General features: G+C 43.0%; 1 long non-coding RNA gene across 5 annotated transcripts; it reads right to left on the minus strand.

Annotated features, from left to right (window-relative positions):
- Positions 1-6654: 6654 nt before the first annotated feature.
- LOC148094499 (uncharacterized) lies at positions 6655-12475 on the minus strand. 5 transcript variants are annotated; one of them, XR_015716039.1, is made up of 5 exons: positions 12351-12475; positions 11454-11626; positions 9904-9963; positions 7695-8763; positions 6655-7056 (listed from the first exon to the last, which is right to left on the minus strand). It is a non-coding gene; the product is annotated as an uncharacterized LOC148094499 (long non-coding RNA). The 5 variants fall into 5 exon arrangements; XR_015716037.1 differs by having other exon boundaries at positions 6656-7056; positions 11454-12370; XR_015716041.1 differs by having other exon boundaries at positions 6761-7056; positions 7695-7794; positions 11454-12370.
- Between the last annotated feature and the right edge of the window lie 4013 nt (positions 12476-16488).

Below are 16488 nucleotides of genomic sequence, written 5' to 3' on the forward strand. Positions count from 1 at the left end.
ACGGGCTCCGTGCGCCCGGCCCCGGCTCCCGGCCCCGCCCCTGACTCTGACGGCCTCCCATTGGCCACGCGTCCCCCTCGGCGTCGTGACGTCCTCGGGCAGGTTGAGGTGCGGCTCGCGCCCTCTTCCGATTGGACCCGGCGCTCCGGGCAGGTACCTTCGCCACGTTCCCCGCATCTCCTCCCGCCCCCCGCGCCCCTCCGACCCCTGTCCTCGCGCTCCGCCGGCCGTCCCGGGCCGCGCGGCTCGCCGCCGCTGCTCCCTGCGAAGCCGTCCGCCCTCACATCCAGGCCGGCCTTGCCCCTCTCGTAACCTTACCTAGGTGTCAAATTAGTTCCCGCCGGGTGACGTGGCGCTTGCTGCGAGAGCCGCCGCCCCTGGCCGGGCCCCGCACTCCCTCCCGACTCCCGGCGAGGCCTCCGGCGCGGGTCTGCTGAGGACGCGGTTCTCAGCTGTGATGCGAGTATTTCAGACAAACTTCTGAGCTAGAACTACGGAGGTAACACACAGAATGTTTCCAGCCTTGTTTTAGATGCTGCTGTTTGTTTGCCAGGCATCACCCCCAGCCCCGAAGCGCTAGCTGCCCTTGTCCTGCGGCGCCTGTCCGTTTTGGACGTTTTGTGTTGCACCTATTTTTAGACTGGCCTCTTAAAATGTTTGGCTTTTGAAACTGTTTAGGATTTATGAAGAATGGAGATTAACGTAGGAAAGAGTAGAAAACAGGAAAGAGTGGTTGGTTGGGCATGGGAGTATTTTTACATTTTATATTTTAAAAAGTTGAGCTATGTAGTTATCAAAAGTTTCATTAAGACAGTGCTAACCATGTGCCAGGCACTCTTCTAAATACTTTGCATATGTTAAACTTGTATTTTGTGAAGAGCTGAAGAAGGTTATCACTAAATACTGGAACAAGAAATGAGTTCACCACCACGGTGGCAACTTGGACAAAGGTACTTTGACTTTGCGGAAGAACCATGTTGTGTCACGGGTTAGTAAGGCTTTGTCCGGGCTGTTCTTCCATCTGTGACTGACTTCCTCCATTCTATCACCGTAAACGACTCGTACTTCCAAAACCTGTTCAGGCCTGACCTCTCAGAAGCCTTCCCCAAATACCTCTTCTTGCACAATTCATCACTCCTTGCTTCCTGCTATTGTAGCTTATGCGTGCTTCTGTTATTGTGGAAGCAACTGGGATGCCTCTTACACAGTTTTGGGTGCAACTATTGTGCCTCCCAGTTCATCTCTAGAGTGCAAATGTTTGAGCCCTCACAAACCAGAAGTCCAGACTGTCCTCCCTCCAACTCCATCCCCGTTATGCATACAGGATTCCCTGTGCTTAGGAGGTACCTGAAAGAAAGTATAGTACTGTAGATCAATCTCATGGCTAAGACAGAAGAGTAAATGCAGCAAAATTGGCCATGTGTCCCTGATTCCTGGAAGGTGCTTGACACATTTTGTGGGGGTGGGCCACCCACACCCCAGAGCTCTCTAACAGAAAGTGCTGCTGGCCAGATTCCCAGTCACCTCAGCAGAGGAGGCAGCAAGGACTTAGGGTTACAGAGAGAGAGTTGGAGGGAGGAGAGTCTGGGCCTTAGGGTTTTCTATTACTGGACTGTGAGAGCTCAAACATTTGCACCCTAGAGATGAACTGGGAGGCGCAATAGTACCGCAAACTGCGTTAGAGGCATCCTGGTTACTTCCACAGTAGGTTACCTATGCACTGGCCAGCCGTGTGAGGTGGCTCAGGGGCAAGGCAGCAAGGCTGCTTAGCAGAAGATGTAAAGTAAACAAAGATAAAGCATTGTACCCATGGTGAACCAGTCCAGTGTGGTCAGTACAAGGTCAAGAGTCTGGGCCAGAGTGGGGCCTTTCCAGCCTGTCCTCATGTCACCCTGATCCAGGGGCCCTCAGGTTCTGCCAGTCTAGGCTCCAGGTGTCAGATTCCAAAATGATCAGCTCTTTCTGTGCTCAGAAGTGCTAAACCAGGGCTGGTTCTAGCTTTCACTATCTCGAGGATTTAAAGCCATCATTGTTCTCTTCCTCCCTGGCGACGAACTCCTTTAAAAAAACAACAAAAAACAACAAAAACAAAACTATAGGCAAGTTCTGATACCTTTCTTGGTGAACAATTTGAGCAACTTCCTTGACCCCCCACCCCACCCCCCACCCACCCAAAAAGGGTATGGGAGACTACAACTCCAAGATGATTTTTTTGTCCTGGCCTACGTAGATAGATAGTCTCACTAAAATGTTATCACTTACAGGCACCCTTCTTGTAAGAAACCCTATACTTCATGTGCATTACATTGTATTTTAATGGTTTTTATTCCTACCTCCTGACTGAGTCTTAAGCTTCTAGATGGTAAGATTATGTCTTTTATCTTTATATCCCCAGCACTAAGCAGATTTCCCAACATGGTAATAGTGATAGCCATCATTACAGTAGTAGCCGTAGCAGTAATTCTTTATTGAGTGCCTGTCCTGATCCACTGAATGTGTTACATTAATGATCTCACAAAGTAGGTACTATTATCCTCATTTTTACAAGTGAAAAATCTGAGACTTAGGTAAGTTTCCCAAAACTACAGAGTCAGTAAGTGGCAGAATTGTGCTTGATATCTGTTTGTTGAACTTAACTGTGACCTACTTACTGAGAATCTAAATTTTTAAAACTAGCCAATTAATGGTGAATGTTTTCATTATCTATTAGAGAAGGCCTTTTCTCCACTTTATGGTTCCACAAGGACGACTGTTTTCTGGCCCTTCTCAGAGTCTTAACCATTTCACCTCTGATGATGTAAAGTAAGCTGGGCAAAGTGAGCATACTGGGCTTGACTCTGCCACCTTTTTCCTCTTAGGAAGTGCAGTCCACAGGGAAAAACAGTCTCTACCATTCTCCTTGGTGGCTGCCTGCTCCCATCCCACTGCTGCTTGCAACTGGGTGGGGCCTGCTGTTGATTATGAAATTCAGTATTAGTCCAGCACCCCTGGCTACCAGCCTGAAGTCACTCCTTCCAACCTGGCTGCCTGTCTCTCACTATTTTCTTCCCCAGCTTTTTCAGAAGGAAAGAAGAGGCAAGCTATTTCCTGAACTTTCTTATAGACCTCCCCCCCCCCCCCCCAATCATCAGAAGGTAGAGTAAAGCTTTTTACTTTACACAGTCCACAGAGTAAAGGCTCATTAGAGAAGCCAGGACAGGGAGTGATGAGAAAGGAGAGGGGGAAGCAGAAACCAGAAACTTTATATACTAGGAGTCACTGAAGATCATTCATAATTAAAGAGGAGGCACCTGGCAAATTAAAATGTAAGTTAATGACAAATAGCAATTTACAACTTGCTTGACCTTCTCAACTCTAAAGCATTTCTATTATATGCACTGAAGCTTATCGCTACCCATAGGCACACTAAAACTCTTAGATGATGGGGCCCTGGCTCCTTGGAGGGGAACTCCGCTGTTCTAGGAGAAAGGGGGAACTGCCCTTTCAGGCCCATTCTGGGATTTTTCTAGGCTTCTACAGTGGGCAGAAAATTAAAAAAGGAATGCTAAGTACGTGCTCCAAGAATTCTCATTTATCCACTGTTAGCTTTCCGCCTCCACCTGGATGTCTCACAGGCATTTCAAACAAAACCTGGACAAAGTAGGTCTCTGATTTCCTTCCAAAAAACCTGTTTCCTCCTCAGGCTTCCCATCTTGGTGAATGGAAACAGTATCCATCCCCCTATTAGATTCCTCTTATTTCCTCCTACCCCATATCCAATTCATTAGCAAGTTCTGTTGGCTCAACCTCTAAAATAGATCCTGAATCTGCTCACCTCTCTCTGTCTCTACTGTTACCACCTCATCCAAGCTAGGTGTCACTTCTCACCTGAACTATTAAAATAGGCTCCTAAGTGTTTTCCCTGCTTCCACTCTTGCCAATCTATAATCTAACCAACAGCCAGGGTGAGCTTTCAAAATTAAAGGAAATAATTTTATTCTCCTGCTTAGCATTTATCTAATGGCTTCTAAATGCCCTTAGAATAAAGTCCAAAGTCCCTGAATGAAAGTTCTGTGTGATCTAACCCCCACCTTACGTGTGACTTCATCTCTTGGTGTTCTCTACCTCATGTGCCATGCCCAACCATGCTTGTTTCCACCTCAGGACCTTTGTCCTTGCTGTTTGTCTTCTTAGAACACACTTTTCCAGGTCTTCTTCTGATCATTGAGGGTAAATATCACTTCCTCAAGAGAGATCTTCCTGCCCATCCTTCTAAATTAGACCCTCCCCTCATCCTGTCATGCTATCTCACCTTTTTTTAAGTTGTGTTTTAAAAGCTTTTTTCATAGTACTTATCACTGTCTGAAATTATCTTGATTATATAATTGTTTACTTGTTATATTTATTATTTGTATCCCTCAACTGAAATGTAAGCTTTATCAGGGCAGAAATATTACCTGTTTTGATCATGGTATTTCCAAGGCCTAAAATAGTGCCTGGCCATGGCAATACTAAGATATGTGTGAATCATTAGTTTAATGGAATTTTGACAGTAAAAAGAAACGACAAATGAGGTTTTTTCCCTTTGCTTAATCCCTTCACCTTTTTCACCCAGCCCTCAACTCCCTTCCCCTCTGACAGCTGTCAGACTGTTCTCTGTATCAATGAGTCTGCTCCTATTTTGTTTGTTAATTTTGTTCATTAGATTCCACATATAAGTGAAATGATATGATACTTGTCTTTCTTTTACTGGCTTATTTCACTTTGCATAATGTTCTCTGGGTCCATCCATGCTGTAGCAAAGGGTAAGATTTCCTTTTTTACAGCTGCATTGTACTCCATTGTGTAAATGTACCACAGCTTTTTTATTCACTCATCTACTGATGGACGCTTGGGCTGCTTCCAGATCTTGGCTACTGTAAATAATGCTGCAATGAACATAGGGGTACATAGATTCTTTTAAATTAGTTTTTCATGTTTCTTGGATATATGCCAGAAGTGGAATCGCTGGGTCATAAGGCAGTTCTGTTTTTAATTTTTTGAGGTACCTCCACACTGCTTTCCACAGTGGCTGCACCAGTCTATGTCCCACCAACAGTGCACTAAGGTTCCCTTTTCTCCACATGCTTGTCAACGTATGTTGTTTGTTGACTTGTTGGTGGCAGCCATTCTGACAGGTGTGAGGTGATATCTCATTGTGGTTTTAATTTGCATCTCTCTGATGATTAATGACATTGAGCATCTTTTCATATGTCCATTGACCATCTTTATGTCCTCTTTGGAGAAGTGTCAGACACAAACAACAGTATGATGGTTACAAGAGGGAAAGGGGGAAGGGGGAGGAAGAAGAGGGTAAAGAAGGGGGGAAATGGTGATAGAAGGAGACTAGACTCGGGGTGGTGAACATACAGTACAGTATACAGGTGATGTGTTATAGAAGTGTATACCTGAAACCTATATAATTTTATTACCCTATGTCACCCCAGTAAATTCGATAAAGAAAAAAAAGACAAAGACAAATTTAGATACAGAGTCTGGCTCAAAAACGGGTTTCTGGTCTTATCATACCTTCCCCTTTAAACTTTTTTTAAAATTTATTTCAGAGAGAGGAAGGGAGAGGGAAAGATAGAAACATCAATGATAAGAGAGAGTCATTGACTAGATGTGGGAATTGAGCCGTGACCCTCTGGTTCATAGGGCCAAGACCAACCACTGAGCCGCACCAGCTGGGTGATACCTTCTGTTTTAAAGGTCAGCCTCATTTCACACCCCTACCTTCCTCCCAAAAGGCCTGAGCAACCTGGAAGGGTTTTCTATGCCTTCTTTGTCATTGGACTGATTCTGAGAGACTGAGCTCATCTTACTTTCTGCTCACATCTTAGTGGCCTTGAGTTCATTCATAGCCAAAGACAAGAATCAGTCTTTAACTCACCAGGAATCCTTCAACTTTGAATCTCTCCTCCCCAAATAATTGCCAGGTCCATTTAGGTCCGACAGCAACTAAGACTCCAACCCCTATCCTCTAAGCCCCTCCCCCAGATGAAGGGAAACCCTCTTAGGCTGTTCTCTGCATTATTAAAGCAGTGCAGGAAGTTTGGTGATGTGGTTCAAGGCAGAGAGCTGGTTGGAAATTGGGAGAGGGTGATGCTCTTTCACTAGAGTAAGACTTGAGTGTTAGTGAGAAATTGAGTCAAAATTGCGTGGACTAAAGGAATACAAATTCATTAAAATAGATGACGGTCTTTAAAACAGGAAAAGTTGCAGCCTTGGAGTGGGAGATCCTCTGATCCCCTCCTCCCATGCCTTGGGAGTAGAGCTTCCCCAACATGAAAAGTCTGTGGACACTGAGACCTGCACTCCCTCCTCCCACAGGCAGGCCTGTAGGACTGTGACTGACATGGTATCTCGAAGTGTAGAGAAACAGCCCTGCGTCCAACAGCATCAGAAACATCCTTCTTTGTGGATTACACCAATCTGGGAATGCTCGTGCTGAAAATGATGGAAAGAGAGTTTTCTATTCTGCCCCGCTCCCCGAAACAGTAGCTGGAGAAACTGCCTAAGAGAGCAAAGTAAGTTTATACAGGGGCCTGTCACACTGGTTATAGAAGTAAAACCCCAACATCCATATCAGGGATGGGAAACTCACATGCCTCCAGGAACTTATATAAAGGAAAAGAACCTCGTTGGGGTCTCCAGTGCTGTCTAAAGCAAGCAAGCAGCCAGTATCCTGCCCTAGGCAGTGGCCGCAGTGGGGAGCATGACTCCAAGTTTACCAGACATTCTGAACTGTCAAGGAAGAAACAAGAGATCCAAATTTTTATGTGAAATTTCCTCATTTTAAAATTAGGATTACATTTCTCTAAATGTAACAGAATATACAAAATAACATCTAGCATAAATTCGATAAGATGTTTCTCTTTCAAGAGAGGCTTTTCAGAACAGATCCAGCAGCTGCACAATGATCCAGGATCCAGGTTCCTTCCAACTGTATGTTCTTTCATTCTTAGGGTGTGGCCTCTATCTTCATGACCCAGTATGGCTGTGGGAGCTCTAACAGCCTGTTCCAGGCAGGACTGGCTGAAAAAAAGAACAGGGACATGGGTACATGTCTGTTAAGGAAGCTGCCGCAAAATGCATGTTTATATCATATTGGCTAGAACCTAGCTGCATGGCCACAGCTAACTGCTGTGACATTTCCCAACTTCCCTTGCAGATATGAATATTTATGTGTGTATATATACATAAGTACATGTATAAGTATATATGTGTTGTATATATACATACAGGTATGTACATATGTAAGTATATCTGTGTGTATACATATATAGAGAGAGTTACTTTAAGGAATTGGCTCAGGTGATTGTTGGGGCTGACAAGACTGTTTCAAGGCAGGCCAGCAGGCTAGAAACTCAGACAATATTTTTATTTTACAGTCCTGGGGTAGAATTTCTTCTCCAGGAAACCTCAGATTTTGCTCTCAAGGCCTTCAACTCATTGGATGGGGACTACCAATATTATTGAGGGTGGTCTCCTTTAGTTAAAGTAAACTGATCGTAGATATTAATCACATCTACAGATACGTTCACAGCAACATTTAGGTTAGTATTTGAACAAACTATTGAGCATCATAGCCTAGCCAAGTTGACTTATAAAGTTAATCATCACAGTAACTATTTCAGAATTTTATAAAACTGTGCAGGCAAAACAACACCTACCTGAGTTGGGTCTGTCCTGCAGTCTGCCAGCTTGCAATCCTTTCTCTGCATGCTGGAGCAAAGAGCTTGGTCCTTTCCAGACGCGTGACTCCTGACGACCCTATGAATGAGTGGTATCCACAATGTCCTGTCCTTAACAACCCTACCCAGCTCCTGTAAAATCATGCCTATGGCTTCTTTTGTGGAGTTAATCCATCTCATACTCAGTGTTCCTCTTGTCCTGCCTTCTATTTTTCCCAGCATTATTGTCTTTTTCAACGAACCCTGCCTTCTCTTCATGTGCCCAAAGTAGGACAGTTTCACTTTTGTCATTTTTGCCTCCAGCAATGTTTCAGGCTTAAATTCATCTTCCTGGAGGTCTGGGTATCCATTGAGTTCTCCTCTGACACCATACTTCTATGGTGTCAAACTGAATCAGTTTGTTTCCTATCAGCCTTCTTCCCTGTCCAACTTCCATTTCCATACATAGTTATTTACAGACCTACAATATAAAAATCCCTAACCGTACGCTCTCCATACAACTGGAATCACACCTGCATGGTAACGAGAGGCCTGCAGCAAACATGCCCAAGTCCCACCCTTCCTGGGATACTTCACCTAGAAAAATAGCTAGTCTTGTTTTTTACTTTTTAAATTTAACCACTGCGTTGATGGGATGCTATCTGATAAACAACACACTTTTCTGTTTGACCCTGTTCTAACTCATTAAATTATTTTCACTTTAAAACCCAAACTTCTGGTGCTAGGTAACGATATAGAGAGTCATGGGAGGGAAGGCTGAGTGGGAAGGTAGGGAGTTGGGGCCAACGCATGCCTGTGGCTCTGTCAGCCTATATCCCCAGTCACTCCATTCTGTTCCCCCAGCACCACCCAGACAGAGCAGTGCCTTGCTACTCTCTCCTTATGCAGTTCCTTTTCACTGGTCTTTCTCTTTCAAAGTTAACTTAGACACAGCCGGCCTAGAAAACGGAGGCATGCTGCAAAAATGTCATTGATTTGTAAGAGGGCTTTATATATTATGGATACTTATTTTCTCATTCTATTCTTACAGCTATTGCGATTATTTTTCCTAATAAAAAAAAAATATTGATTTTATAGTGAGGAAAGGAGAGGGAGAGAGAGAGATAGAAACATCAATGATGAGAGAGTCGTTGATCAGCTGCCTCCTGCATGCCCCCTACTGGGGATCAAGCCTGCAACCCAGGCATGTGCCCTGACTGGGAATCGAACCTTGATCTCCTGGGTCATAGGTGGATGCTCAGCTGCTGAGTCACCCTGGCCAGGCTATTTTTCCTAATTTTTAAAACATTGTTTTATGATGTCTCTCACTGTAATTCTCTACATGCTTGTAGCTTTTCTCCGTCTATTTTAACAATATTAGTACTAGAAATGTGGCTAACGTGGAGCCATTAAAAGCACTGACACAAAATTATATCACTTAGAAATCTGTAATTCCATTAAAGTCAAGAAGTGAGGACTAAAGTTGTTTTTGCATAAATGTGCATCTTCTTTATGTGTCTCAATTCCTGCAATAAATTTGTTTTATATAACAATCATCATACAAAAATAAAAACAATTACAATTAAGTGAATCTTTTTTAGCTTTATGGGAAGCAAATTTGGCTTAAGTGCTTTCCCCTGATGTTTCATTTTCAAGCGTAAGTCATCTCTATTGTGAATTTGTTTCTATGCAAAGTTTATTGGAAGTCATCAGTTCTGAAGGAACTAAGAATGGAAGGGGTTCCATATTGTAGTGCTGTTTCTTTGGAAAAATAGCTTTCCGTACTGGAAAATCGCAGAATGCCCATAGAAGGACAACCTGACAGGCTCACTGCCTACAATGTACCTGAGTTTGGCCCTCATTTGAATTGATGTTGATCCCTGTTAAGCTCATGCTTTGGATGGCAAAGGCCATAATTTTAATGAGGATGCCAACTCATTGGAGGCATTGTCCTAAAGTGCTTTTTTTGTGACGTCTGTTTTGGATCAAATACAAACAGATTTTTCTGTATGCCAAATTCTGCACTCTAGCCATATTATTACATTGTTTTAATATAGATTAAATGCCTACTAGCTGATAGATGTTATATGGAACACACCAAGAACATGCATTTTCTTGGATTTCTTGCTCTTTTCTACACTTCTTAAGCATTCATAACCATGAACTGTTTTCTATAATAGCTTATGACAGAAATTTGCCATACTCTTACCTGTGGTCAGGGCTGGTTACATAATTTGCTGGACTCAGTATAAAATGAAAATTTGGGACCCTTGTTCAAAAAGCAGGGGAAAAAAGAGTTCAGTGAAAGGTACCAATGTAATATGAGTAACAATGATACATCAGTAACTCAATGAACTTAAAAATTGCAAAAATAATATTTTTGGTGTCAATTCTATGTAATACAATAAATGATAATAGTTTATTAATGTGATATCTTGATTGATTATGAAAATTTTCTGGCTCTCTGGTCTGAAAACTCATCAAGATTTATACCTGTTTTATTTTCATTTTCAATAGATCAGAAATTCATTTCATGCAGTTTCTTTTTCAAGAGATACATCAGTCACTCTTGGCAAATGTGCAATCACAAATTTAGGTCATTTTCATTTTGAAAAGAATCGTTCTGCTGATGCAGTTGTTAGGAATATTTAGAGGCTATGACAACACTAAGATAAATTTCTAATATTTTGAAATATAAACCTTAGCACTTCTAGATTGCTGAGCCTTAGAAATAACTTTTCTAAATAGATTTAATTCTTCATATGAATTAGTTTTATGTAATTTTGAATTTAATTTTAAGTATAAATTTATACAATGGTGTTATAGTGTTTTCTCAGGCAGCTGAAAGTGTCTTCATGATTTGAGTGTAATTCAAAAGGCCTGGTTATGCCTTCTGTCATATATTCAATTACAAGTGAAAACAACTTTAAAAAATTTTTTATTTTTAATATGGTTTTTAATTGATTTTTAGAGAGAGAACAAGGGAGTGGGAGAGAAACATTGATTGCTTGCCTCCCCCATGTACCCCAGCCAGGAAGCAAGCCCGCAATCTGGGCATGTGCCCTGACCGCAACCTTTTGGTGCATGGGTCAGCACTCAACCAACTGACCTATATGGCCAGGGCAGGAAAACAATTTTAATTTTCTCTCTCATTAACAAAAAAACTGATTCATTCAAACCTTCATATGAAAATAGTGTTATTTTCTATAGAATGTGATGATCTTTACACTTAATTTCTATACCTGTGTTTATTTGCTTTGCAGGGTTGCAGCAGTTTTCAAAACTAGAGATTCTAAACCTTTTAAGAACTCTAATAATCCCCTGAAATGTTTTATTGCAATTCTCATATATACATTTTTATTTGTACTAATATACCGATAAAGTTTGCTGCCTGAGTGCCAGCAGTTACTTTCGCCATGTCAGGTTGGAGAGCTGATATTTATGTAGATGACACAGGGATTGGCGAGCTGGCCTACCACTGCAGGGCTGGGCACCGTTCCTGTGCAGAGTCCCTACCCATCTCTGGGGCCAGAGCTGCCACCCATGTCTATCAGCTATTGCCTCTCCTTCTGCTGCCACCACCACACTGCAGTGTGGGCCCAGGCCCCGCCCAGCAGCGCCCTGAACTGCTCTGAGGCATGTGTGTGCATGCTGGGGTGCCTGCACTGCTTGAGCCTTCTGCACACATGCAGGCGTTACCTCCCATCGTGTTTCCACTGCTCACATGCATGCTCCATTGTCCCCCGGGACTTCACTTACCAATAACAAATTCAAAAATAAAATTTTTGAGATTTTTCAAGGCACAACTGTATAGGATGAAATCCAGCATGGAGCCCTTCTGAGAGTGGAACCGTGTGCAATGGCAGTGTTTGCATGCTCTTGAAGCTGGCCCTGCAGATGGTCCCACGGTTTGTCAAGCATCAGGATTTGAGCTATATATAGAAGAGAACATGAGGTGGCGGGGAAATGATGGCACTGACATATTCCCTCCATGACCTTAAATTAAGGCAATAGCTTTTTGACAAATACTGAAATGTGTGCTCTTTGAGAGCAGAAATCTGTCTTATATAACCCTCTGTGCACCACAGAGCCTACCTCTGAGCTTGCATATAGTAGACAGCAAGTAAACTTGGTTGAACAGACAAGTTGTTATTCCGTTTTCAGAGGAGTAACATGTAAAGAACTGGAATAGGTAAGTTCTCTTTTTATATAAGGCACTGAACTGATCCAGTCAGTACAAAAAAAAAAATCAGATCTGATCATCTGATCGAGGAGGAGGAATACCATTAGTAAGCACTGTATTTCCTATACTCCACAAGTGTGCGTGTCTGCCAACTCCTGAGTTTGGTAGGAGTCTTTCTGTCTTTGCCTGTACTTGCAGAGAATCTCGTGATTGATTTCCATTTCCCCCCTTGTTTCCTAGGAGGACTTAATTCTCTCCCAGATCCAAGATTAAGATGGCCTTCTTCTTCACCGAGTTTGCAAAGGTAGTTTTGTAAATTTTGTCTAAGACCAAACTATAAAAGATTGTTGACTAGGGAAATTTAATCAGAATACACAGTATGCCAGTGGGAGAGGATGAGGGAGGGAGCAAGGTTTATGACAGTGCCTGTAAAGTTTTATTAAAAACTGACTGGTTTAGCCCAGCCTACTAACCCTGTGACTCAGCGGTTGAGCATCGACCTATGAACCAGGAGGTTATGGTTCGATTCCAAGTCAGGGCACATGCCCAGGTTGTGGGCTCGATCCCCGGTAGGAGGCGTGCAGGAGTCAGCTGATCAATGACTCCCTTCATTGATGTTTCTATCTCTCTCTCCCTCTCCCTTCCTCTCTCTGAAATTAATAAAAACATGTTAAAAAGACACACACACACACACACAAAATAACCCCCTGTCTCCTTTAGTAGGCAAATCAGGGTGCTATGATACCACTAAGTACTTTCCTTGGGGGTCTTTCTTATTTCTTACTGTATAAAAGTTTGAATTTTATGGTAAAGGACACAGACCTTGTTGAGTTATGAAAATGAAAGGTAGGCCTGGATATTGCAAGGCAACTTACAGTGAGTGCTCAGCCTGTAGGTAGCCATGCCTTTGTGAACCTCTACTAGCCAGTTTTGGGGTCTGCGCATATCCAAAATGCCTTTTGATCTTGATGGTAAGTCTACATCCTGTGAATATGTAAAATTTATTAGTGGGCATGCCAACAATGGCATACTCAGATCTGACGTATTCATTCCAACACACCCTCGTAGTATCACTATCACGCGCTTGTGCAACTAACTTACACCCTGATAAAGACATTCCAGAGAATGCAATCCAGGAAATGCAAATAAAATTCATCGGAGTTAATAGCCTATGTCCTTCTTACAACAAACAATAAGAACAACACAATTTAACAACTTGGACAACCTGGAAAGTTGTTCTGAGAAGGGAAAATATTAAAGCACATAAAATCATCATTGTGGATAGGACTTATTCTATACAATCTGGAATTCTGGAATGGAAAAACAAAACTATTGAACAATGAAAGACAAAAGGTAAAAGATGTCTCCTCCATCTCTTAAGTTTTTGAGCTTGATTTCATGGAGAACACTCATCTTCTAACAAATTTTACTCTCAGAATTGTAGACTCTGGGAGAGAAGAAAGAGTATCCATTCTATTTCATTGCCCCACACCAATTGCTGTAATCTCAAACTGCATGATTATCCTGAACTCTCAGAAGTGTGCTTTAGTGGGCTGCACGTACTGACTCCCTTATAACAAACAGAATATGGCCAAAGCCGTAAGATGTCACTTCCGAGATTAGGTTACAGAGAGCTCGTGTCTTGTGTCTTGCACACGCTTGCTTACCTGCTCAGATGGGACCTGAGGACCATGATATGAGCTGCTCCACAGAGAGACCCATGTGGCAGGGAACGGAGGGAGACTCCCGCCCCTAAGTTCAATAACCCATGAGAAATTAAATCCTGCTAACAGCCATGTGAGGAAGTTTGGAGGTGGGTCACCCTCAGTGGAGCTTACAGATGAGACCTCAACTCTGACGACACCTTGACAGCAGTGAATCCTTAAGGCAGAGGCACCCAGCTAAGTTGCACCTGAAATCCTGATGCACAGAAACTATGAGATGATAGATGTTTGCTGTTTAAGCTGCTAAGATTTGGAGTACTTTGTTACACAGAAACAGATAACAAAGATAACTAATCCAGTGACTTGGAGGAGGTGAGGGAGTTAGCTGTGTGGCTAGCTACCTGGGGGAAGAGCATTCCAGGCGGAGGGAAGGCCAGTGTATCAAATAAGTAAGACAAGCAGGAGATGAGGTAAGACAGGTGACTGGGGGGGCCAGATCATATGGGGACTAGTAGCTTATTATAGGAACTTTGGCCTTAATCTGAGAGAAATTGGGAGCTGTTGTAAGGTTTTGAGAGAGTAGTGACATGATATGAGAGATGGCTCCCGCTTGTGCTGTGAGTCAGCTCTAGGGTAGAAGGGAGAAAGCGGGGAGACCAATTAGGACTCTCTTGCAGTAAACTGGGCAGTAAATGACAGTGGCTCAAATCAAGATGTTAGCAGAGTTGTAACATGGATGGATTCTGGATAAATTTTGAAGGTAGAACCACAAATTGGTTTGCGGAGTGTGAGAGAAAAGGAAGAATCAAGGAAAACTCCGTTGTTTTTGGTCTGAGGAAATAAAAAATGGGAAGATGGTAGTTGGACAGGCGTATGGGATGAGGAAAATCAGAAATCAGCCTCAATCATGTCCAGCTTGAGGTGTCTGTCATACGTTACATGGAGGCTGTAAGTGAGCAGCCAGATATCTGAGTCCAGAGTGCAGGGGTTATGTTTAGGCTGGGTATATAAATTTAGGAGTTGTCAGCATGTAAATACTATTTAAAGTCATGAGACTGAATGAGATCGCCAGTTACAGAGAAAGGGACCAAGAACTGAGAATTGGAGCACCCTAACATTCGAAAGTCAGGAAAAAGAGGGGGAATCAGTACAGGAGCCTGGGAAGGAGCAGCCAGGGAGGCAGGAGGAAAACCCGGAGCACATGGTGTGTTGGAGTCAATTAAAGAAAGTGTATTATGGTGCTCTCCCTCCAGGGAGCATGCCATGCCATCCCCACCCCTTCCCTTCCCCCACGGGCACGTGTCCCCTAACCTCTAAGGGACCCCATGAGACTTGCAACCAGGGGAGCAATGGGCAGCGGCAGCTCGTCCCTGAACCTGTCCCAAGGCCCCCTCTTCTCTGACTTCCCAGTGGGCCAGAGCCACCCAGCCCAGGCTCCCCTGTTGCTGCTTCTGTGCCCCTCCTTGTTTCACTGTCCTAAGTATATTTTTGCTGCAGTCAGTAAATTCTTGCTTTCTTTTCTACACTTTGTCTCTTGATTGAAATCTTCCCCTCAAGAAGAACTAAGGTCTCCTCATCTCGCAGGGAACATCTTTCATCTGGTGACACATTTTCATCTCATTGGCATTTTCACACCTTTTATTTTGAAGTTACTTTAAAAAAAGGAAAAAGTGTATTATGGTGAAGTGACCAGCTGCTGCTATGATGCTGGTATGGATATACCGAGGGGCGACCACTGGATTTTGCATAGTCATGGGAGACCTTTTTAAGAGCAGTTTCTGTGGAGTTGTGAGGTCTACAGAGTGAGTGGCGTGGGCTTTAGCAGTGAGAGGAAGACAACTGAAGCTACTAGTAAGGATAAAACAGATTTTCTAGTTTTTCTGCAAAGGCACCAAAAAAAGCAGGTGGCATCTAGTGAGGGAAATGGCTTAGAAGGTTTTAAAAAGATATTTGTCTGCTGATGGGAATATTGAGAAAAGGCAAAAATTTGATGATCTAGTAGGAGAAAGAATGGCTAAGTGATATCCATAGGTAGAATCTAGTGCTCAGGTACAGGGCCTAACTTGGGGTAGAAATCCAGAGAGACTGTTTATAATTTCAGGAGAAAATCGTAAATACCTTTGAAATGAGCAAATAATATTACTGGTGTTCTGTCTAGCACATTCTTCGGGTTATCTGCATCTTGCCTTTGAACTATCACACAACTCTGTAAGTTGTAGATAATTGATAGGAATGCAAACAGTGCTTTCCCATAAGTATGCAAATACATTTTTTCTAATGGAGGGACAACTGATTTCCTTCCCCTGCTATAGAAACCAGTTTTGTATCTATTGAGCAAATTCATTTGGCATGCCTCATTGCCCATATATGTGTCTGCTGTTAGGATTCTTCTTTGAATTGGTTCTGACATCTGACTGGTTCCTGCATTTATTAGTAAGCTAAATAAAATCTTTGTCACCTGTTCATTTATATTTGTATGAGAATCATGATTTTACATTCTTTTTTAAAAAAGTAGGAGTGAGGTCAGCATCATGGCGGAGTGAGAAGACTCCTTTCTTTCCCCCCTTAAATTTATAACAAGTCAAACAACTATAACTCAGCAAAGGATCCCCTGCTAATACACAAACTCACCTGAGAGGTCCACAGATCAGGGCATTTGAAGGTGGGCACAGGGCACACTGGAAGGAGTGGGGGAGGCAAGATGGAGGAGAAGGACAGGGACAGTGGCTGCAGATGCAGTTCAGCCTACTGTGGCTCCAACAAGCGCAGTAATGGTGAGAAGTTGGCTGCAGCCCTCACACTGCAACCTGGAGTGTAAGTGGGGCAGAATCAGTGCTACTCTTGGAAAATACATCTCCTACCCTTCACTCCATTGCAACAGACCCAGTAGAGGTAGCTGGGAAGCCTTACACAGAACAGAGGTGCCAACAGCTATTGCTGGCTTAGA

This window comes from Miniopterus natalensis, chromosome 1 (assembly GCF_054644295.1).
Source record: "Miniopterus natalensis isolate mMinNat1 chromosome 1, mMinNat1.hap1, whole genome shotgun sequence".
NCBI lineage: Eukaryota > Metazoa > Chordata > Mammalia > Chiroptera > Miniopteridae > Miniopterus > Miniopterus natalensis.